At 48.1% G+C, this 24,974-nt stretch overlaps 1 protein-coding gene across 2 annotated transcripts in view; it reads left to right on the forward strand.

Moving 5' to 3' along the window:
• The window catches only part of Smpd3 (sphingomyelin phosphodiesterase 3), an 83,256-nt gene that overhangs the window by 37,482 nt on the left and 20,800 nt on the right, over positions 1 to 24,974 (forward strand). The window contains exon 2 of one of the 2 annotated variants that reach the window (XM_075977117.1): positions 19,028 to 19,093. The exons of the other annotated variant lie outside the window; for it this stretch is intronic. The gene's annotated coding sequence lies outside the window, so the exon portion shown is untranslated. The remainder of the gene's footprint in view (positions 1 to 19,027; positions 19,094 to 24,974) is intronic. 2 annotated transcript variants of the gene reach the window in all.

The raw sequence follows: 24,974 nt of genomic DNA on the forward strand, positions 1-24,974 counted from the left end.
CAAATAGTGATATCATAATAGCCCCTTTTTATTCTGGTTTATGCCTCATTGTCTCTGGATATAGAATAAGAAATGAATCATCAAACAGGCCCCATGGGAAGACTGTTAAGAGCATAGGCTCTTAGTGTCAGACCCTAGGGGGTTCAAGCCCAGGACAAAAGCTGCCATTGCCAGTACTTAGACATCAGGGAATGAGAAAGGGTAAGGGGTGAGTATGATAGAAGTGCACTGTGTACACATGTGAAATGGTATAACAAGCCCCTTGATTGTGTACCCATTTATAAAACAATCTTTTTCTAAGGGGGTAGGGCTGAAGAGATGTCGGCATTTAAAAGCATTGGTTATCTAGAGGATACAGGTTCAATTCCCAGCACCCTCATGGTGGCTCATGACTGTCTATAACTCCAGTCCTAGGGGATCTGATGTCCTTGTATAGCTTCTGCAGGCACTGTACACACATGGTACACAGACAGACATACATGTAGGCAAAATACCCTTGTCCATACAACATAAAAATTAAAAATGGTCTCAAAAAAAACAGTAAATAAATGAATAAAAATTTAAAAAAAATTAAAAATGAGAAAAAGAAGACATTTTTGTTTGTTTGTTTGGGTTTGTTTGTTTGTTTGTTTGTTGAGACAGGGTTTCTCTGTAGCTTTTGAGCCTATCCTGGAACTTGCTCTGTAGACCAGGCTGGCCTCAAACTCAGAAATCCACCTGCCCCTGCCTCCCAAGTGTTGGGATTAAAGGTGTGCGCCACCACCTGTCTTATGAAAGCTTCCCCGACAGTGACAAGCTGAGGATCAGTGAGGTTGATCACTTGACATTGCATGAAAAGTGTGCTCCACCTGTGTGAGCTGCCACTTCAGGGGCCAGGCCCTGCTGGGTGGGGAACATGTGCCCCTCACCCTCTAAGCTGCGTCTGTGGTGAGGGTGGCAGCAAAGCGAGGGTGTTGCTGCCACTAAACCCTTTCTCCGGCACTGTCACACACTCATAAAGACGGGCAGAGTGAGGCCGGGCGGGAAACTGCTGTTTCTCAGGTCAGATCTGACCTGCAACCTGCAGCAAGAAATCTGTGCTGCGTCTACTCGGAGCTAGACTGTTCTGGCCATTTCCCATCCAGCAGTGAGAGACAGCACCTGCGTGCCTTCCTGCAGCTCAGCTGGCATCTGTCCAGGGCCCATGATGTGACAACTTCCATTGCTGACAGAGAAAAGGAATTTCTGGGCCACAAATTTCATCTAAAGAAGCCACCATTTTCACCTGAGTTTGGTGAGTTCATGGTCACCTCCCACCAATTTTTCTGTGCATGTCTCTTAAGGAAGCTAGCAGAGCCAGGGAAACTGAGTGATCCAAGCAGATGAGAAGATGCAGGGCCTCAAGCTCTCTCCAAAACAACTGCTCAACTATACTCAAATATAGGCCTCTATTAGCAGATCCCAGAAAACAAATTCTACAGGCCATACAGTCTCAACGTTAATCCAGTCAGAAGCAGAAGAAATTCCCACTAGGAAGTTAGCAAATGGGTAAGAGCCAGACTCTGTCTCAGCATAACCCATGAGGCCTGGTTAGTCTGAACACTCTATAACTGAGGTTTCAGACAGCAAACTCAGGTCAGCGTCTGAGATTTTTAAGATAGAGGTCCTTTGCAGTTTTCTAAGTCACTGCAGTGGGTCAATTAGGCCCCAGTGCCTTTTCCTCTCTGGTGTGAGTGGAAGCCTTTATGACAGCACATTCCCCAAACTGGCATTGCTGGCCATCACCTTGCCCCCATGTTAGTACTGAGCTGAGCTGCAAACAGTAGCCTGGACGGAGTGGGAGTTGGTACCTTTATGGCAGGTAGATGGAAGCACAGAGGGACATCTAACATATCCTTTCATCCCTGCTTCTAAAGTTTGCTTGCCAGAAACTCCTTGTACCCCAACTTTTGCAGTTGCTAAAATGAAGCCCACAGGGATTCCAGGAGAAAAGAACAAAGCCAGGGGTAATTCTGCCCAGACTCTACCCACACTGCAGCCTTACCAGAACCTGGTTCCCTGTAAAACACAGCGTCATGGGCTTTGTGACAGCTCTTCTCGAGCGCCTCGGCCCTGTGACTCCTGTGCTTGTGGTCATCCTCTAGCCCCAGGTGCTGAGTAACTGCTGTCACACGCAAACGGAGATCTGCTCTCCTCAATCACAAGAAGTCCATCAGCGTGATCTCCAGGGACCTGGTTTGGAAATGATTCAGAGCCAAATCATTGCGCAAACAATCGAACCTCAGCAATCCATCCTAATTCACTTCATTTAAAACTGTTGTTTTCCATAAAGGATTAAACTAAGAAAGAATTTAATCACAGCAAATCCACTTCCAAAATAGTTACAGATCCCATGATCATGAAGAGGGCTTAGAAGAGAAGCCTGAAAACTCCCAGATGCTGAGACTCCTGTTAGGTACATGGTTAGGAGGCTGCTCTTCCAGATGCTGAGACTCCTGTTAGGTACATGGTTAGGAGACTGCTCTTCCAGATGCTGAGACTCCTGTTAGGTACATGGTTAGGAGACTGCTCTTCCAGATGCTGAGACTCCTGTTAGGTACATGGTTAGGAGACTGCTCTTCCAGATGCTGAGAGTCCTGTTAGGCACATGGTTAGGAGACTGCTCTTCCAGATGCTGAGAGTCCTGTTAGGCACATGGTTAGGAGACTGCTCTTCCAGATGCTGAGAGTCCTGTTAGGCACATGGTTAGGAGACTGCTCTTCCAGATGCTGAGACTCCTGTTAGGTACATGGTTAGGAGACTGCTCTTCCAGATGCTGAGACTCCTGTTAGGCACATGGTTAGGAGACTGCTCTTCCAGATGCTGAGACTCCTGTTAGGCACATGGTTAGGAGACTGCTCTTCCAGATGCTGAGACTCCTGTTAGGTACATGGTTAGGAGACTGCTCTTCCAGATGCTGAGACTCCTGTTAGGTACATGGTTAGGAGACTGCTCTTCCAGATGCTGAGACTCCTGTTAGGTACATGGTTAGGAGACTGCTCTTCCAGATGCTGAGACTCCTGTTAGGTACATGGTTAGGAGACTGCTCTTCCAGATGCTGAGACTCCTGTTAGGTACATGGTTAGGAGACTGCTCTTCCAGATGCTGAGAGTCCTGTTAGGCACATGGTTAGGAGACTGCTCTTCCAGATGCTGAGACTCCTGTTAGGTACATGGTTAGGAGACTGCTCTTCCAGATGCTGAGAGTCCTGTTAGGTACATGGTTAGGAGACTGCTCTTCCAGATGCTGAGACTCCTGTTAGGTACATGGTTAGGAGACTGCTCTTCCAGATGCTGAGACTCCTGTTAGGTACATGGTTAGGAGACTGCTCTTCCAGATGCTGAGACTCCTGTTAGGCACATGGTTAGGAGACTGCTCTTCCAGATGCTGAGAGTCCTGTTAGGCACATGGTTAGGAGACTGCTCTTCCAGATGCTGAGACTCCTGTTAGGTACATGGTTAGGAGACTGCTCTTCCAGATGCTGAGACTCCTGTTAGGTACATGGTTAGGAGACTGCTCTTCCAGATGCTGAGACTCCTGTTAGGTACATGGTTAGGAGACTGCTCTTCCAGATGCTGAGACTCCTGTTAGGTACATGGTTAGGAGACTGCTCTTCCAGATGCTGAGACTCCTGTTAGGTACATGGTTAGGAGACTGCTCTTCCAGATGCTGAGACTCCTGTTAGGTATATGGTTAGGAGACTGCTCTTCCAGATGCTGAGACTCCTGTTAGGCACATGGTTAGGAGACTGCTCTTCCAGATGCTGAGAGTCCTGTTAGGTACATGGTTAGGAGACTGCTCTTCCAGATGCTGAGAGTCGTCTGCTTCTGGAGCTGAGGCATGTTCATCAGCATGGTCATGCACAAATAAAGATGGAGACAGAGGTCGAGACCAGGGCAGGCCACTGCTCTTCATCAGGGATCTGTTCTAACCCGCAATTAATTTGTATTGTGTGCTCTGAGGCTGGCAAAGTTCTGGGAGTCATGTAGTCAGCACCTAACAAAACACACGGCCTTGCTTTACATGCCAGTAAAAGAGAAAGACAATATAAAGATGCAGTGTGTTACATGGTGATGCTGGGAAAGAAAAATAGAGCAGGGAAGGGGTCAGAAAGTGACTTAAGGGTCACTGGGTGTAGAGAGAGGCCCAGGGAAGGCTATCCTGAGGAAGGAAAAGGATAAATAACCTGATGGAGTGAGTTGGGCTGAGAGAAGATATCAGCGGGGCCACGGGAAGAATGCTTGTCATTCCAAGGCCTTTGAGAAGATCTGAGACTGGGGCCCTCCCCAGTGGTGAAGGGAGTTCCCAGATTGCAGGGCTTCTGGCAATGGGGTGGGGTAGGAATGGACCAGGCAAGACATTACATGGATATCCAAGGGTAGGATATCACAGAAAAAGCAAGGCACTGGGGCCGAAGAGGGTAGGGCTCCACGTACCGCACCCTGACACAGCATCTGCAAACTCACTGTATAAGCTCAGGAGACAGACTAGCTCGTCATCATTACAGGAACATTGCCTCTCCAGCAAGTCAGAAGAGCACATCTCAGTCCCCAGGAACCATTCTAGCCGTTCTCAGCATCTTCCTGGAAGCTTCCTCACTCAGCCACACCCCTTCCCAGGAGAACAACATTACACTTGGGGCTTTTACCCTCCTGACTGAAAGCCCATATCCAATCAGGAAAAGCTCTATGAGCTGATACCTCAGATACTACATCCCTGCATCTACCATGTTGTGTGACCCATCATTTCCAGTGGAACCACAAACTCCCCGCTCTCTCCATCACCAGAGTCAGTGGATCCTCTGGCCGTAATGGGTCCGTTTGGTAAGACTCCTCTCCAGCTGGTTCCACAGTGAAAATCCCAGCTGTGTCATGATTCTGGGCTGCAGCTTGATTATGCCCAATGAACATTCCACAGAACCAGTCCCAGGCTGGTAGACCTTAGGACTTAAAGGCTAAGGTTATCATGAACTGCCCTCATTTATAGGAGAGAGAACAGAAAACTTGAAGAGGTGGAATGCTCGGCATTCGGGGTTCGACAGTGGGGCATGATGGAACTGGGAACTTGTTGTAGAAATTAGACCTTATCAATCATGTGAGTCACTGAGGAACCAATCTGAAAGGGAAACAGGACACATTGGAAGAGATCAATATCCAACCCTGTGGAGTGACAGAGAGTCACAGCCTGCAGGGAGGTCTCGAAGATTGTGTGACCCAGTAAGGGATGCTGGGGGAGAAGCCTATGCAATCTTGTTGCCTAGCTGTTGCTCCCACCTGTGAGTTAGTAGGGAAGTGTCTGGGGTGGGCCTGGGCTGTGGGTCAACTGGAACAGCAATCAGGAAGGAGAGCAGGGAAAAACTGGACCTGCCCATGTCCTAGCCCTTTGGTGTGTTTGCCTTGTTGAAATGCAAGATAAAGGTCTTTGGGGAGCAAATTATATGGTTCTAGATAATCTAAAAAAACTATCTGGCTCAGGAACTTTGCCTCTGATAGTGTCCCTGAAACGCCCAGGCAATACCAAGAATACATCTTCTGTCATTATCTTTCTGATGTCTCAGGAGGATGGACATATAGCACAGGGATTGGAAATGTGGAACCAGGAGTCCTATAAACTACTCAGCCTGCTCTATACAGGTCTATTCTCACCTCCTCCCAGCCTTGCCCCAGAGCCTGCTTGTCCCCTGGGCATCCCCTTTATCCTGTGATCTTTGCTGTATCCTATACTCTAGTTAGCTTCTGTTCCACTAACCAACACAACCTCCAAAATCAAGCTTTGTGTGTCTGTCTCTCTGTTGGACATTGCCACTGTGTTCAGTACAAACCAAAGGCGCTGACACGAAACCGCCACTGAGGACTGGCTGCTGAGAACACCCTATCTAAACACTCTAAGAGTAAATGAGTCAGCTACAAGTTGAAGAGACTCCCCGCCATTAGCAGTAGATACCTCTACCGCCACAATAGCATCACAAGTGGACTGGTCAGAAAGCAGGTGATGCCCAGAGAATCTGTGAAAGTCCCCGGAATCTGAAGCCTAACAATTCAGAATTCCAGACTCAATTCTGACACCCACTGGCCTGGGTGCTCCAGTCAAGACAGCTTTCTGTGTCACTGTCCACATGATACCAGGAAGATTGCAAGGACTACAGTTCCTGTCTCTTCAGTGCCCATCTCGAGATGTCTGTTGAGCACAGTGACTATAACCAATGGGACACAGGAGAGGTAAGCAGCACTGGAGAAGGTCCTGAGACAGGCCTCTCCAACCTGCCTCTCTGTTTAGCCTACCTACAACACCTATCCTAGAATTCTCTTCCCTATCCCCTTCCACACTAATCTCAGTAGCTTCCTTAGACCCAGAGATGAGATACTTCTCTGACCTTCCATCCTTGTACAACTGCTACCTGTGATGGCAGCCAGGGCTGGACTGTTTCTAAGGCTCAGCTATGGGTCCCATTTGTTCATATACTTGGCATTACCATGAAGGCAGGGTACAGGGAAGTAGGCACAAAAGCTCAGTCCAATACAAAAACAAGAGATTCACAGGGGCAGAGATATATGGTTCAGTCAATAAAAGCAAGCACAAGGACCTGAGTTCAGAATCCACCTAAAAAGTGTGACAACACACATCTGTAATCTCAATGTTGAGAAAGAAACAATTGGATCCCTGACGCCAGCCACCTTAGCCAAATCAGTGAAAGACCCTGTCTCGGAAATTAAAGTGGAAGGCAAAAGAGGACACCCAACATCAACCTATAGCCTCCAATTGCACCCAACTATGCACATACACATATGTCTTCCCATACTTTTTAAAAAGTAACAGACCCAGTCATAACCATCCAATAATCTGATTATCATTTGGCTTCTGTGACACCCTATCCCATGACAAGTTAGAAGACTCCCCCATTCAGAGCTGGCCAGTTTTCTATGTGCATGTGCTCAGTTATAGTTCTGACACATGCAGGAGAGAATCGAATGGCCAACCTCAAACATTGGCTGATCTTTTAAGTTCAGATTTTGGGGAGTTGGTTTGTTTCATTTTGCTGAGGGTTGTTTGTGCTTTAGTGTTGTGAGGCAAGATCTTACTCTGAAGGCCAGGATATTGAGACTCGCTACAGAGCCCAGGGTGACCTTGAACTCAGCTGTGATTCTCCTGCCTCAGACTCCTGAGTACTGGGATTATAGGTTTGAGCCACCATGCCCACCTAGATTCAGCTTTGTCCTGGTTTGTGGAAGATGACCATGGCAGAATGAAGCTACCAGATATACACACGGCTATCTAAAAGATGCTCTCACCTGGGACTAGGACCTATGGATTCATGTACGTGTAGGATATGGTAGTGAAAAAGATCATTGCCACTCAAGTTTTAGAAGTCTTCTTGTCTGAGCCCAATCCTACATCCACAGCTGTCTAGCCACAGAACAGCTTCTGAACCTTGATAAATGTTACTTAGAGCCACCGTATTGAATTAGGAACCCATTATATCTGATTTACCCTGTAACAAGGTTAGGTCCATTTCCTGGGATGTAGCAGAAAGGCCTAATGGTCACCAAGCTCATCCATAATCATCTTTTAAAATTACTGTTCAAATCGGTCATGCAGACAAGGGCCTTCACCCAAAAGGGACAACCCAACAGGACTGGCAGGGCTTGGCAGGAAGCACCATAGTTGCTGGCACTCAACAGAGCTCTTGATCCTTACTACTCAGGATTCTGTCACTCTTGATGCCTATTTGTGTGGGTGACTCCTTCTAGAGACTATCAGAAACAGGAAGTAGAACCAGGAAAGTCTGTGGCAGAATGGGTTAAAAACAAACAAACAAAAAAACAGCACTGATTGGGGAGTCGGATTAAGGTTCAAATTTCAGATCCTCTACTATGATCTTGAACATCATGTTTGATTGCTCTGGCCTTTCATGTTCTTCCTCTACAAAATGATAGATTGTTGCTATTCTGCTATGGTATTGATGGGGATGTTGGTGACCTTCACAATGATGCCCCAAAAGCAGGAGACTAGGATAGAAGGAACAGGGCACAGGCTGATTTGTCGTTACCCCTGATACAGGGCTTTGGCTTCATCCTGATGTCACTGGCGTGCTGTCTTTGTAATAAGGAACTCCTCCCTGGGTGTGGTTACAACAGAAGCAAGGCCAATACCTAACCACTGGCCAAGTCTTCTGATCAATGATGACAGGAAAACCTGGCAGTCTTGGCAAGAAGTGGCTAATTGGCTCTGAATCACCCAGGGAGAATGGGCAGTCAGGAAAAAGGCCACTATGTACCCACCCTCCATTATATAGACTGCTTCTGACGGGGAGAACTGAAAGGTCTTCCTACGCAGCTGTCCCTGTGAGGAGCTAGATACCCTGTTTTCCTGGTTCCAAGGGCCTCCAGTCCCTACTCACTTCCACCCCAGGCAGCAGGTGTGTTGCGGGCATGCAGAGCGAGCAGTGGTACTCGCTCATATCCACAACTTGTGGGCCCTGTGCCTTCATAGCAAAGAGAGCAAAGTGGTGACTGCTGTCAAGATGTGCAGAGACCTTGGCAAGAGGGCAATGGAAGTCAAATGGTGGTTCCTTCAGCCTCGCCTACCCTGTCCTCCACTTTGAAGCTAAATGAAGGGCCAGGCAGTAGGAGAGGCTGACATCCTCATCTGTGGAGGCGGGGCCGCATGCTTCAGCTTGTCGAGCCTGATTTTGAATCCTAAAGTGACCCTCCCCTGCTTTTACCTGAGGGATACTTCTCTGGCTTCATCGCTTGAATTCAAAGCTAAAAACCCAGGGAAGCAGGCAAAGGTTTGGCCAGAAGAGGCCTGGGAGCTGCTCTCTTTGTCCAGAGCCAACAACTACAGACTCGGTATTTTCAAATGTTTGAAACAACAACAGAGAGACAGTTTACCAATATTTAAAAAAAGAAATGTAATTAGAGTTTGGTGAACTCCCAGTGTTCCTGGCCACAGATGTCAAAGGCTTCCTTCAGTTGGAGGGACAAAGCAAAAAGCAACCATGGACACCGTCGCCGTGGTGTGCCCTGCCACAAATGCTCTGCCACAAATCCCACTTGACAGGCGCTCCCCACCGAGGCTCATAAAAGGTTCTGTGGCTAATGGAATGGCATTTCACATAGGGCTATGTCTTTTTATTCCTAGGTAGTTTTCTTTCCCAACTTGGGAGTATGGGGATTCTATTTTAAGAATGATAATTACTGTTCACTTTTAATGTAGTTAACATGAACAAAACACAACTTTGAGCTGAGGGAAAGAAGAGCAATTTGTGAGGTGATTTTAGTGTTCAATTCCCTCAGGATGGCCTGAGAACACGGGTCTATGCATTTATTTCTGGTCAAGAGAAGTAAAGAGCCAGTGTTTGGGTGGTTTCTGAAGGAGGCAGGGCTAGCCACAAGTGCCTCAGAGATGCCAGCACAGGCCACCTCAGGCCAGGCTCCCTCCTTCCTCCAGGCTCAAAGAGGCAGTGTGAGAAGGCAAACACAGAGTAAGGGGCTCAGCCACAGCGTTGACACATGGTTCTCACATCCCAAGGACACCACACAGGGCCCTCCTTTTCAGTTATTCTAAGTAGAAAGAAAAAAATTGAGAACTAAATAAGAACAGTGCTACATTTTAGCCACCGTCCCCAAGGTCCTCCCCCTTTCTCCATGCTCCTTTTAGTTCCTCTTTCCACACTAAACCAAAAATGGATGACCCCCAGTGTTATGTCCTTGACCACCACCATCCCCCTTTTTTCTCCCTGCCGGACTTGAGAATCAGTATCCACATTGAGAGCTTTAGCGGATATCGAAGTGATCACAGCCCTGACCCTGTCCAGCACAGCACCCTTGTGTGGTCTCTTCCCAGACAAGGCCCTCACATCCCAGAACCAGATGTACACTCCCCTGTGGAGAGGCATGTCTGAGGCACAAGCATTACTCTCTGCGGTCATTGTCCCGGCAGCCCCACCTATCTGTAGGAATCTGGTTCTAGCCCTACCACAGCCTGCCCCTGAATAGGACCTCTCCCCAAGAGAGTGATGGGCTGAAACTCGAGTGAGTAGACACTAGCTAGACAAGATGTCAATCTCATGCTGAAGAAGGGACCTTAGAAAGACATAGATGTGTCTGAGAACAAGGAGATGTGACAATAAGATTGGCAAAGGACAAGCCAGGAGAGGTGAGTGGGCACAGGGCATGGATCTTGCTTGAGGCCGTGAGAGTGGTTCAGCTGGGAGTGTGCTCAGCAGTGTACGGAAAGGTCACACTGGCTTGTACACACAGAAGTGGGGCTCAGGAGGCAAGGCTGACAGACCTAATAAGTGACATGGGACTTGGCCAGTGTCCCTTCCTATCCCACGGCCTACAGCAATGGGTCTACCTGATTTATACATCATGAGGTATCCCCTGGAGCAGATGGTAGGCCTGTTCACATTCAAGTACTAATAACAAATCATAGCAGCATCCACCTCATACCTCTCTTAGACCAGAGTGGCAAAATGAAAGGGAGGTTGCCAGCAAACTCTCCTACTGCTCCAGGGTGTTTCTCCCTTGCCTGTGACCTTTGTATATTTGTTAACCATTCAGAGTCAGCAGAACAGAGCCTCTGAGATGTTTTACCCATAGAATCTCAGCTGTACCATTCTTAGCTATATGACTTCGGACAAGCCACTTAAGTTTCTACCCCACTCTGACTCGCGGTTTTCCTCTCTGAGTATAGGGACAAAACTACCAAACCATTTCAGGTTCTAAAGCACGAAAATACACATACAATGTTCTTAGCACAATGCCTAGCACATGGTAAGCACCATCTTGATGATGATGATGGTGGTGGCAGTGATCCCAGCAGGCTGCCAGGGCCAGTACCACCTACGTGAGTTCACACAAGACCTCTAGCCTTCAAGGCTCCACTTTTGCAAGTCTTCCTTGATGACAAGCAGCCTAATTGATGCATTAGTTCAATCAGGAGCAGTCCCCACTGTGATCCTGGTGGATGCAGAGAGAATTGAACCTTTTGGTGGCTGACATGCAGGCATGGCTAGAAATCATTTTATTTCTCCCATTAAAGTTCCCCCAGTGTTCCCTGGGGACTGAGCCCTGCTGTCTTTGCTACTCATGCTCTTAGCTCTCGTAAAAAGATGGCTCAGTGGTTAGGGGCACTGGCTGCTCTTGCAGAAGACCCAGAGGTCTAGTCCCCAGCATATACATGGCAGCCACAACCATCTGTAACTCCAGCTCCAGGGGAACCAATGCACTCTTCTTGCCACTGTGGGCAGCAGGCACACACATGGTGCATAGACACACTTCAGGCAAACATTCATAACCATAAAATAAAGCTTAAAAAAACGAAACTTAGAGATGCCAATCTAAGGAGAGCTTGAAGCCTCAGATGTAAGCTTTGGAGGATGGGTGCTGCAGAGAGCACTGCTGATGGGCTGAGGAGCATTCAATGATTAGGATGTCTGCATGATACTTGTCTTTCACACAAACATTCCTTACAGTACCATGCTAATATAAAGGTTGCCGTAATCTCATATAACAGGCATCTCACTGACTGGGGACTGCTGGTGGAACAGGAACTGCTGGAGGGTAGGGGTTCACTAGGGAATCCTATGCAGTGAAAATGCTTCAGGGCCTTGCAAACTCTACCTGCATCTGCCACAAACTCCTTCATCTGTGGTAGCCAGGGAGGAGATGGCACTGTGGTTGTCAAGATGTCAGCCCACAGCTAGCGCTCACAGGAAGCACGTGAGAACTCAGCTCTGGTGCTGGAAACCAGAGCCTCACAGTGGCCAGTCTCATAGTCCTTGCTGATGTATACAGTGCAGTCTTAAGATGTGTCCAGGGAGCACAGTGGTACTGTCCCAGGGGCCATCTCCAGAGTTCCAGCTTTTGTATAATTCTAATGTGCTTTAGTTTTGTACCGCCAGGGTTCGTGGCTTAGGTCTAGTTCACTAACAGAGCGATCTGCTGCCTCCAGGTTGGTTCATTACCATATCAAAGCCTGCCTTAGGCTTGGTTACGTCTGAGCTACTTGGTGTCTGGCTCCTGCCTTGCAGTCATTACACTAGTCCATCTCGTTACACAAAATGGTTTCCTAACAGGTGCCAAGTGGACCACCTTAGAAGGGTGTTCCAGACTCAAGGGACAGCGTGGATACAGACGTGGGGTCATGAAGAACATATTTCTAGGCAAGAGAAGGGCTAGAGGTTGGGTCCACCCACACAGTGAGGCAGTGGGAGGAAGGGGGTGGGGGCTGAAAGGGGGTGACAGTGGAGGGAGGGAGAGTAGGTCTGAAGATGGCCTCTAACTGTGATTGGCCTTGACTCTAGACAGGACAGGTTAAGGGGAGGTAGGGCCAAGGTACAGTCGGCTGCTGAGGAGGATGGACAGTCAAGTCGGACGGGCATGTTTATAGAGACGGCGGCACTCCACTCTTGCCTTCTCTCAGTAACCCCCACTCTCTCTGGATCTCCTTAACTGCCACAAAAGGAAACCAAATACCTGCCATCCCTGTGCTGAAGAGCTAATCCAGGGCCTCACACAAGCTAGGCAAGTGTTGCACCCCTGAGCAACACTTCAAACACTAACAAAATACTTTTATTATTTTTTATTTTTTGAAACAGGGTTTCTCTGTGTATCCCTGGCTGTCCTGAAATTCACTGTGTAGACCAGGCTGACCTCGAACTCAGAGATCTGTCTGCCTCTGCCTCCCAAATGCTGGGATTAAAGGTGGCCACCACCACCTAGCACAAAATATTTTTTAATTTCTTAATATATTTTCTAAATTTAATCTGAAAAAAATCAGTAGGTGAAACATTTTTCTTCCTCAAACAGAAAAGACAAAGTTACCTATACACGGTCTCTCCTATACATGAATCTCTAGACTTTTGTTACCTACATATGGTCTCTCCTATACATGACTTTTGCTGCCCTTGTGTTGAAAACAAAGACAATAATTAAAAGGAATCAGCATGACAGCTGTTGGTTCAGGAAGCCAGGCCTAAGGTCACCTGTCCTGACTCATCACTCAGGGACTGGGGCTAGACCATGACATGACAGCTCTTTACCCGCAGGACTGAGATCTTCCCTCAGAGCTGGAGAACACGTTCTAATCCCTGGGATGATGACATTTTGATAAGGTTTTAAAAAACGATTTCACTTTGCAAGACAAACAGCTAATAAAATAGATTCTTTTTTGGTAACCACCCATACAGCAATCAATCTGTCACTCCAAAACCTGGCTCCCAAGAAGTGTGAAATGAGGCCACTCTGGAGTTCTTTGGGAACAGAGGGTCAAAGAAGCCTTCCTCTCTACCAAATTCCATTTGCCCTCCAAACAGGGAGATCTCAGATTCAGAAAACAGGAAACACTTCTGTGAGTTCAATACTCACTCAATACTGACTTTGGGAGGATGAGGTGTATATAGGGGAGGCGGGGTGTCAGCCAGCCAACACTATCACCTGTGTCTCTTGCCGTTCTTTAGTGCCGTCCCCATTGAGCAACAACAGAAAAAGCGTTTCCCTCTCAGGGCTGGCAGAGTGAGCCACACCCCAGTGGCCTCTTCTGTGTTACAGCCATTCAAGCGGGAATGTAAAACAAAGGGTCATTTCAAAACTACCAGCAAACGATCAATGGGACAAGCCTCAGTCATATCAGCTGCGTCCACCTGAGGCCACCTAAGTCCTCGTCCTCTGCCTGGATGCCTCAAGGGTGTTCTGTCTTTACTGAGAGAAATGGAATGTGAACACAGATGAAAGGAAAGGGGAAAGGGGAGGAAAGAAAAAAGAACATGTGAAATTTTACACAGGAGCATAGTTGAAATCCTTTCCATTCTTTTTAGGAACAAGATAGAACAGATGAATTATTTAGTCAGAAATGGCCCCCAAAGCAGCCCTAACTGTAGACTCTGGATGTTATTGCCCTAAACTTGGAAGGAAAGCGGTTGACTACAAATGCTAGCTAATGAACAGTAGCATCTATACCCAGTAGGCCCTCGAGAAATATCAATCAATGTAGCTTTTCAGTGATGGAAGCTGAGCTAGGTGTGGCCATACCTGTGATCTCAGCACTTGGGAGGCTGAGCTAGGTGGTGGCCATACCTGTGATCTCAGCACCTGGGAGGCTGAGGTCGGAAGATTGCCTTGATTTCAAGACCACCCTGAGTTAAAGAGTGAGACTGTCTCAAAAATCAAACCCCCAAAGAACCAAAAAGATGGATTCTTTTTAAAGCTCTAGGGAACAAACAGAAAGAACTTGGTAATAACTTAAAAGGTCCCAAATGAACCCCTCAAAAAAAGTACAAAGAGGAATAGATCAGAACAGATAATGGCTGTAATTCCAACTTGAAAACAAAAGAACTGAGAAACACCTGGAAGGAGTAAAGGACAGAAAATTGAAACAGTAGAACAAAGGAGTCGGTGGTGCTGGGAATGAAGCAGACGTCAAACCAAAAAAACGCAGAAAAGAAAACAGGAGCAAACAACTGGTTTAGAACAGGGGAAGGGGACCACAGGGCTGAAATGAGCTTGGAGGGCGGCCACAGGAGGGGACGAGAGGGAGAGAAGTGACCTGCACACCCACCCTAGAGCTAAAGAACACACACGGTGCCTTTCAGGTTAACTCGGAGGAGAAGTGAACACTTGCTAGCTAACATCTTGAATTGTAGATTATTCACTGAGTTGAAATGAAAAGAAGATATGCTGTTTTGAGACTGGCTAAGAAAGACAAAAGAGTTGGCGTCACAGATATTGAATACACAGTGAGCTCAGGGGAAAGGGTGATTCTAACCAAACATGTGGGCGTTAGCTCAGTTATGATCCTAAACAGGATCAGATTGTAAAGTAGGACCGAAATAGTCGTGTAGCGGGACCAGGATGAATTAGTACACAGTTGAGCCTTTTAAAAGCCAAGGTGGATGTCGGCTTTTTTATAAAGGTGTAAAAGACAAAAGCTATCTTATGTAAGAAGAATTAGAATTAGAATGAACCAACTGAAGAAGAAGGGATAAATGATCTGACAAGATGTTGTCACTCCAAAGACTTCATCTACGCTCTAATAATTCCCAGTTTCTGCTCCAGCCCAGACCTCGGCTCCGAGTCTCACCGTCGCCTGGCACACACATAGATGCTACACAGTGCTCACACAAGGCTCACGTGAACACTGGGTGCGGAGTGACTGTCTGCACTGGGAAGCCTCAGAATATCCTGCCTTATAGATGGCCACCTTCTCTGGGAGCCTCCACAAGCCTTCACTGGGTGTGAATATTCTGCAGTATCTCTCTTCTTTAAAAAAAAAAAAAGTCTTATCTGATCAGGGCCCTACCCTTATGATCTCATTTAACTGTAATTACTTCCTTACAAGCTCTGTCTTCAATTAAAGTCACACTGGAGGCCTAGGACTTCAACCGATGAGCATAGGGAGAGGACACATTCAGTCTATGACATCATGCTACTCTCTTACGTGTCCCCATATATGTGACCACTCTTTGTTCTGTTGTCTTCCTGCCTCCGCTCCCGCATTGGCTTTCCTGCACTTTGCCCTTCCTGCCCATCCCACTGTAGAATTATCTTTCCAAAGTAGACAACAGATCACTAGGTATCTATCAAACATTTCTCCTAATACCATATCATCTCTACATTCTCCCAACAACCCTGCAAAGTGATAGTTAGCCAAAGACGGCTCAGAGAAGGAAGCTAAGTGAAGGCCCGGGGTTACTCCAGGGTCAGAACCCAAACTATGTTCTGAAATGCATGCTCCTTCCATGTTCTAGGCCCAAATACCCAGGACACCTGATGATGGGCAGATGAGTTTGTACATAATGCGACCTCAGCTTCTCTTTCATCAGTATTTATGGCAAAGCTGATTTATTTTCTGATTCCATCAAGAAACCCAGGACCTCTGAGTTGCTACCTTTTTGCAAATGAGGAATAAATATTTTTTATATCAAACTAGAAATCTATATTTTTCCTGTTAAGGAAGAGTTCTTTTATGTGACTCCAACTACGCATTAACAAATTCACTTTTACTTTTAAGGGTAAAATTTTACCAGCATAAAATAACCAACTATTGTTTCATCTTAGTTTCCTACTAGCTGATGGTCTAGCTTCCATGCGCTGAAACAGGGCTACTGCCTCAACTCACCAGAAGATCAGCTTGAACCAACCAAGTAAAGCACTCACTTCCCCCGCAGTCCTTCAGACACTGCTGAGGTTTGAAGGGGTGGTCTCCAGCATTGCTCTCCAGCTGCTCTGGGCACTTCTGCATGCTCAGCACTCACAGTCACATCCAAATACACACACAGGCAGCCTGAGTGTGCTCGCCTTTCTTCCTGCCTTGGTGTTGAAACCATTATTTCTGCAGACATGAAATCAGAGTTATCTTTGTTTCAAAAAAAAAAAAAAAGTACAGACAGGCTTGGAGAGGTACCCTGCTGAGCTGCTGGTGGTTCTGGGGAACAGCCCATTCAGCTCCGGTTGGTCCCATTATCCAGGAGAGGCAGAGGCATCCAGGAACCTGGGTACACTTGGAGTATCCAAGCACCATAGTCTCACTTAGAGCTACACATCCATCAAGGGTCACCCCAGGTGCTGGTCTGTGGTCTAAGGCCCTGTGGGCTCCCGGCCACCTGGTGGACAAGCAGTCAGGCAAACAGGCGTGTGTCTAGACCACTGCTGGCTCCTCAGACACTGCTTTGCTGTGCTGGGTAAATGGCCCAGTTTCCATGCCCACCCCACAGGCCTGCCCTGCCCCACTCCCGCCGCCTATTTAAGCTAGAGGCCCTGACTCCAGCCAGACACAGCCAGCTTCCAGGACCAGGAGAGGAAAGCAGCTTGCTCCGCTCGCCCAGGGATGAAAGGTCCTTCTGTTTCAGCATTTCCAACTGATGCCATTTCAAACCGGTGTGTACTAAATGATGTCAATGAGGGGGCTATGGCAAGATCTGATTCTGCCCTACCTGGGAGTATATTGAGATGTGTAGTTGGCAGAAGAAGGCTCTAATTGGATTTTCCCCATTTCTATTACCTGACTTGATATGACCCTATTTTCAAAGAGGAAGAAAGACTGTCGTTTGTGAAGGGACAAGGAAGAACATATTTCAAAACAAGGTCTGGCTCAGAATATCAATTATCTCTTTTTTTTTTTTCTTTTCTTTGAAAAGGGGGCCTAGAATGTCAAGGTTGCCAAGATTCCATTTCCCTTCAGGAACTCCTCCCTAGAACCAGTTCCTGTCATTTAGTTCTACTTGGAAACTACATGCAGGGAATTTTGGGAATGAGAGACCTATGCAGTTGGTGGGGACAGTCTGGTAAACTGTAGGAGGTCAGAGACTAGAGACTGGAGTGAGCTCCTCCAACAGTGGCTGTCTTGAGTTCCACAGACTGTTTTGGTCACCACTGTGATTTCCTCATCTCCTTTCAGGCCCTGACTGCCTTGATGTCCCCTCTCCAGCAGGAAGGACTGCCCAAAGGGCAGTGGAGGCTGAGAGTCACACAGGCTCAGGCGGGTGGGGTGGGACCTGCCTCCTTTAAGTTTACTTCCAGGGGCTTGCTAGCCTGTATTCTTGAATCACCCACCTATCGAGAGTTAAGGTGGCAGGATTTCAAGGAGAGGATCAGGATCTCCCCCGATCTCCAAGAGGCCAGGTCAGCAAGATAACCTCTCAGTTTCCACTGGGCTGGACTCCCAAGGATTAGGGGTGGGGCAGGATCTTCTCTCTGAGAAGGGTACCACATGGAACTGGGGCCTCTGGGGAATGCAGGGTCACTTTGAATAGAACCTGAACCTATGGGCCTCCTTGTACTCACCCTGACCAGAGAGCATCTAAATGGATGCTCCCTTGATGCTATCCATAGTGAGCCACGATCCTGCCTTATCCCCCAGTGTTCCAGGGGAGGGATGCTGGACTAGAACCAGGCTTTCCCTGGAGCCAATGTCTCAACAGAGGAAGCCAAGCTATGAGAAAAGACACTCCCACCAGTGTTTCCATGATGTACTCGGTTATGAGATAAAGATGAATTCAGTCTCAGATTTCGGATTTACTCAGTGATCAAGAATGGTCTTTCGGGGAGGTCTCTAGGAATGTGGTGGGTAGCCTTACTCAGGATGCAGGGATCACAGACGGGCTTAAGACAGTGCAGGACAGTGGAGTTGGAAAAGGTGAAGGGCAAGACGGGGGTCTCTGGCTGTTTTGGGTAGGGGCTGAGCTTGATAGGGGCAAGTGGCAGGACAGTCAAGGATTGGTTAGTGATTTGGGTGTGTGGCCCTCACATGAGGGCAGGGGTGGAGCTGGAGGAGGAGGGCCCTACAGGAGACAGGACAACTTTTCTAGTGCATAGGGCCAGGATCCCTGGGCTGCGGAAGCTAGAGGGGCACAGGGAGTCTGTCGCACATGAATCCCCTCGGACGACACAGCAGGGTTCACGAAGTGTCCCTGCTCAGTCCTCCTTCCGCTGTTCTGCATATCTTTCCCTCTTAACTGCTACAGATATTCCCTCTGGTTTTTCCCCATAACGCTGCTTCCTTCCTGAACTCCAGCCAAGGAGGCCAGCAACCCCCTTTCCCGACCAGGTTCGACCTCGGCGAACCTCCCCCCCCCCCCCCCCCCGCCCTTTCTAAGAGAGGCAAAGATGACACACAGCTACCAGAGAACACTCTAATTGTTCTGGCTTCCCCTACAAGATTAAATCTGGGTCCACGGCAGGGTCCCGAATTTGCCTCTTTGCAGCGCCCCTTTCAACCTGCAGAATGAGGGCCTGCCTGGGTGCAGCAGTCCACGTGGAAGGATCGTCCACCTCGTGCGGAGCCCCTCCCACCTGTCAATCTTCTTCACTTTCTGTTGCATAAACCCCGCCTTCATCCCCTCTGGCTGCACTTTTGCTAGAGTAGCCGAACCTCAAACTCCAGTCCTGGCGACAGGGAGGGTGTGGCAGCGCCTCCAGATGAGGCGGAGCACTGAGATCTTTGTACTGGTTCACCTGTGTGGCTGTCTCGTTCCAGTCACTTCTGTGAATGGCTCCTCTCCTTTCAGGTCCTAATTGCCTGGACGGCTCTTCTCCAAAGTCGAGGACACAAGGTCCCAAAGGCCCCTGCTCAGGTAAGCCAGACTTCTGGAGCTACAGGAAGTGGACCTCTAGGCTTCCTCTCATGGGCTACTTGTTTTGCTTTGTATTTATGCCTTGCTTTCTTTAGTGTTGGGTTTTCAGATGAGGTCTTAGTATGTGGCCCAGGCTGACCTGGAATTTACATTCATGCCTAGCAATGGGTTATGTGTTAATATTTTTACCGAAAGAGGTGCTGAATGAAATCATTTAAGAAAGAGCTATGTTGTTCTCTAAAGGCGTTTGAAATTGGCTCTAGGAAATCTATGTGGGCTTGCCGTTCTGCGGAAGGTGGTGGCAGCACAAAGTGGGAGTGGCTGCACGCCCAAGCCGTGGAGGAAAGTTTTTCAGGGTAGAGTAACAGTGTCCCCAGTGTGACCAGATGACTTTGCTCACTAAACTCTAAAGACTAATGCTGTCCTCTCTAAAACCCAGAATGGCAAAGGCATTGCGAAATAATCATTCTCAAACAGCTGGCGGACTGGCGCGGCATTGGCAGAAAGCTGTTTGGCAATATTCATCAGAAGCTTTAAAGTTTCGTTTTGATCACACCGGGGGAAGAATTCAAACTACTGAGCATTCAGAATCCAGGGGTAAAGCAGGCAGAGGAACACAAAGTAACCCCCTAGAGTCAAGAACCTCAGTCAAGACCAGTATAAGAACCCCTCCCAAAATACTGCAAAACAAGTGTGTTCTGGGCTGCCAGGGAGGTGGCCAGGCCAGGAGCAAGATTTAGGGTCCAAGGTAGTGGTGATGGTATGAAAAAAAATAAAAGCAGAAATGATGAAGCCAGGCCCCCAGAAATGGAGAATGATCACTGGAGTCTACACTAGGGGCCCAGCAGGTGGTGAATGGAACCTTTAGGAGGCTAACACACAGCAGGGGTCTTACCCTGTGGGAACTGACAGTGAAGGACAAGGCAGACAGCGTGGGAACTGTGCCGTTCTTCCCCAGGACTCAGGCTGGGTGGAAGGGGGCCTGGTGCTGGGTGGTTCTGAATATGTCTGCTGATCATCTATACTTAGCCTTTGTGAGAAAAGTAGAGAGAAAAGGGAAACTGGAGTCACGTGACTCGACTGCCACCTCTTGGGATCTGCCATTTATCCCCCGAATCACTGTTTCCTCGTTGTACGTGTCTGGACATGTACAATGGGGTCAAGTGCACCCATGTGGGGTGGCCGTGAAGTATCAAATGTACCCTTCGCGACGAGAACAACTGTCCACGTGGCCCCCAAAGGCAGGTCAATGATTTCTGCTTTTCTATGCTCATTTCCAGTCTGTCTCATGTCTCTGCCGTGCCCTCATGCTTGGCTGTGTCCCATCTCAGCATACAGAGAGAAAGAAAGCAAAAGGAGAGAAGTCTGAGGTCCTGAGTGGCTGCAGGTGGACTCAGGAGCTGACTTCCTGAAGCCATTCTGGCTGTGGTTCAAGGTCCTTAGTGCACAAGGCTGCCGCCTGTCAGTCAGGTAGCAGGCTTCCTACTCCCTTCTAGCCACGGCTCAGGGGCAGATGGTAAAATCAGCCCGTGAGGGCCTATGGCAGTGTAGGTGTTATTGGCCTTGTCCCTCTTTGGGCCTCAGAGTTAGAAAGCAGTGCCCTCATTCTCTGGGAGGAATGGAAGACCCCACTGGCTTAAAGTGTGGGACATGCTGACATAGCTTGAGCCTCCAGTCAGGAAAAAAAAATAGAAAGAAGAAAGAAAGCAGGGGAGGGAGGGGAAGATTCAATAAGAGCTTTTACTTGTTTAATCCCTGTTTCCCTGCTCTTTGCCCCTGGTCCTATGTCATCTTTCTTGTCCTCTTGTTCTCAAGACTGCTCCTTTCCAGAGCCATTTGGTCAAATCTATGTTACAGGAGCTAGTCACCTTTCTTTTCTGGTGCTGCAGAAAGACAACCAACTGCCAAGACATATGTGTCCGTTTCGGACAGGCCAAAGGGCTGCAGTGATCTCGGGTGGGACTGGCTGAAACTTAACAGAAGGATCATTATTGTGCTCTGGAAGCTGAGCTCCTCTGCTGAAGTCACATTCTTCTGCACAGATGCAGGCCAAGGCAACTGTCCTTGCAAAGGTTCCATGGCAAACTGCTCAGGTCTGAGCTCTTGGGGCTCCAGAAGTAGGAAACATAGAAACCAGGCTGCTGGGCAGAGCCCGCTCCCCAACCAAGTTGATGGAGCATCAGCAAGAACCACCAAGGGCTTAAGAAGAAGCAATGTAGTCTATTGTGTAGTTTAGAAAGAGCCCACCAGAGGCCAGGTGAGCAGAGGAAGGAGCCTGGTGTATGTGAGTCGGGTGAGGCTACTGTAGTTTGTGGTGGGAGGTGATTTGGCTCCAGAGGTGATTTGGCTGCAGGCTACTGAGAGGAGGCGGGATAGGGAAGAGGCCCACTGCTCAGCAACAGGTAAGATAGAGCTGGGTTTGGAAAAAGTAGAAGAGGAATAACGAACCTGAAGGGGAACTTGTCACTCAAAACTTGCACGGGTCAAAAGTCATGAGGCATCTGGGCTGGCTGTCACTCAGGAACAGGTATCCCATGAGGAATCATCTGAGGGGGTTGGGGAGAGACGGGCAGCGGTGGTGCACTCCTTTAATCCTGCACTTGGGAGGCAGAAGTAGGTGCATCTCAGTGAGTTTGAGGTCAACCTAGTCTATAGAGCAAGTTCCAGAACAGCCAGGACTGTTACACAGAGAAATCCTGTCTTGGGGGGGGGGGGGGGGGAAAGCTTGAGAGGAGGAACAGCATCAAAAAGCTTTGAGAACGAACAGTTGAGGGCAGGAAGAGGGTGAGAAGGATGGTGACGGAGGACCAGGGGCAGAAGGGAGGGAGCTAGAAACCAAGCAGCTGAAAGCCCTGAGTCTATCCCTATCTTCCTCTCTCCCTTCTTCCCTTTCCCTTCTTCCTGTGCAGGGAATTGAACCCAGTGTTTTGAGCATGCTAAGCACTCAGCCACTGGGCCACATCGCCAGCCCCTGGCCCTAAGTTTTATTGCTGGTCTCACGACTCTGTAACTGAGGCTAGCCTGGAACCCTTCTGCCATAGACTTTCCAGTTTTGAGATTGTGTATATCACTACACCCAGCTTCTTGGGGTTATTCCCTAAAGAAATTCTGATGAAAATTGCACGAACTGTGTTTTCATTAGTGCTGACATATTTATGGAGACTTTCTCTGCAAAACTTACCAGCAAGTCCAGCAAGGTGCACTGCCCACCTTTTCTCTATGAGTGGGAATACAGCCTCTAGCTGAGCTGTCACTCGGTCGCTCAGCCAGCCAGCGGGCAGGTTCCAGATACCACCAGCATGCTGTGAATGGTTATGTAGGCTGACCTGAGATACACGGTGGGTGTACTATCTGAACACTGTGTCTTTAAACTAAATAGCAGGCTTGGAGAGATGGCTCAGCAGTTAAGAGCATTGGTTACTCTTCCAAAGGACCTGCATTTAGTTCCTAGCATCCACATGGCAGCTCACAACCATCTGTAACTCAGTTCTAGAGGATCCATTGCCTCTTCTGGCCTCCAAGGGTACCAGGCATGTATATTGTACATAGATATACATGCAGGCAAAATACCCATACACATAAAATAAATAAAAAAAAATAAGCCAGGCAAGGTGGTTCACACCTTTAATACTAGCACTCAGGAGGCAGAGGCAGGCTGATCTCTATGATTCAAGACTAGCCTAATCTACAAAGTGAATTCCAGGACAACCAGGGATACACAGAGATATCCTGTCTCAAAAATAAATAGATAGATAGATAGATAGATAGATAGATAGATAGATAGATAGATAGACAGACAGATAGACAGATAGACAGATAGACAGATAGCAAATAAATTAAGCTAAACAAACCGCCTGGGGGAAACTGAGTCCAGAAGCCACTTCTCATGCTCACAGTACAGAGATGTTCCTCCCTGTGTTTGTCTCCTTCTTGCCTGTAAACTGTCACTGTGGTCACTAAGGGGGTGTGGTCATTCAGGACTTCCTGAATGGTTCCATCCCTCTGTGTCCACTCTCAGCTCCCGACTATGTCTCTACTTACCCTTGTTCTACCCAATAGCCAACCCCCTTGTCCCCACACCCTTTAGAGGACACATGCACCCGCAGTACATGCATGGTCACCAGTGTTTCTCCTGCCCTTACAGAGAAATAGCCGCAATAAGTCATACTGACTTCCTGACATCCAAGTTCCCTGTTTAAGTTCTCTGCCCTGGCCCTGTCTGCTGTCCAATAGAACTGACTCCATAGTATCTATCCGACCACACCCTACATCTCGGCTCTGATTCCAAGCATGAAGCATAGACTCTTGGCTCTGTCCCAACATGTGTCCACCTGGGAAGACCTGGTTCTGCCTCCTGCCTGTCTTCTACAGGACCTGGTAGTCCCTAGTCCAGCCTGTCACGCTGATTCCCTAACAGAGATTAGAGGTTTCTGCCCATTCAAATGGGCTTTCTTCTCTGTGTCTATGGATGGACTGTCCGCTGGTATCAAACTGTTTCTCCCTGAGCAGAAAGTTTCCACTGAAAATGAAAAGATTAATGCTCAAAAGTCCCAGTGCCTCATGATCCCAGAAGGTCTGGGTACAAACACCAGCAGTGGACTTTGTGAAGAGGGGAGAAGCGAGCCTCTGACCTAGCCTGGACCTCAGCAACATTACTATGAGTATCAGAGTAGAGATTAGGGAAGTGGGTTCCAGAAATAGATTGACTGTAGTCCTGGGAACCAGAGCCTCACTCATTAAGGTTGCATTCTGGGATCAAGCAAATCTTACCTTCCTCTACTGGTCAAGACTGGACGGCCAGTGCTGTGGTTATCACCAGAAGCCGGCTGTCTGGGGTTGTGGATATAGCCTGGTCGGTAGACTGCTAGTCTAACACGCACGAAAGCCTGGTTCACTCTCTCCAGTTATATAAACCGGCTGTGGTGCCTCATGCCTAATCCCATATCTGAGAGATGGTGGCAGGAAGATCAGAAGTTCAAGGTCATCCTCCAATACACAGTCAGTTCAGATCCAGACTGGAATATATGAAACACTACCTAAAAATTAAAGATGTCTTGTTAGTCCCATTGCAGGGGTGAAATCTGGGGCCCAGAAGTCTTTGACAGAACCCAAGATAAAAGGCCCTGACCCTTAGCAGGGAGTGACACCTCAGTCCAGAAAACCCAGATTCAGCTGCCCAGGGCTGTAGCATGGTTGGTGGTGTGCCGCATAACTGATTTAATTCGCTCACTGGTTAATCTCCGCATACATTCTCTGGGACACAGTTTGTTAAATGCTCCTTGCATAGAAAATTTCAGGCTGGATGTGGAGTAATCCATCAGAAGAATGTCAGCAAGTCTGTTCTGCTTCAGAAAGAGTTGCTGTCTCTATCTGTGCGCTCTAGTGCCTGACATGCCTGTACACGGCTCAGTCAGCTAACCCGTTCCAGGGAGAAATTCAGTGCTTGAACTTGAGCCGAACACAGGTCTACGTAAATTCTAGTATTTGTGTGGACTTCTTTCTCCTCCTACAGAAAGCATGCTGCTGTTTCTTCTTAGGCAAAGGCTGTTCTTCGGTTTGTCTGGCTCTCAAATCATTGGTATCAGCTTTTGTGTCAGGGGCCTCAACTACAGGGTCTGAGAGATCCCTGGCTCCTCTTGTAACTGTCTCCAAGCAGAGACCCCTGGTTCTAGGTGGGGCATCCTAGGGCTGGTGCTACTTCCTTAGCACTTAACCAGCTAAGCCGCCCCTCTTACACATCAGATCCCTCAGAACTTATCAGAGGCAATAACATGGTCTGTGGGGGTTCCAAGAGCAGCTACTTAAACTCGGACTCCAGTGTCCAGCAGTCTCAGAGCTCTAGAGGGCATAGGCTCAGGCCTGGCTATATGTTCAGTTGTTT

The sequence above is a fragment of the Microtus pennsylvanicus genome, chromosome 6, assembly GCF_037038515.1.
Source record: "Microtus pennsylvanicus isolate mMicPen1 chromosome 6, mMicPen1.hap1, whole genome shotgun sequence".
NCBI lineage: Eukaryota > Metazoa > Chordata > Mammalia > Rodentia > Cricetidae > Microtus > Microtus pennsylvanicus.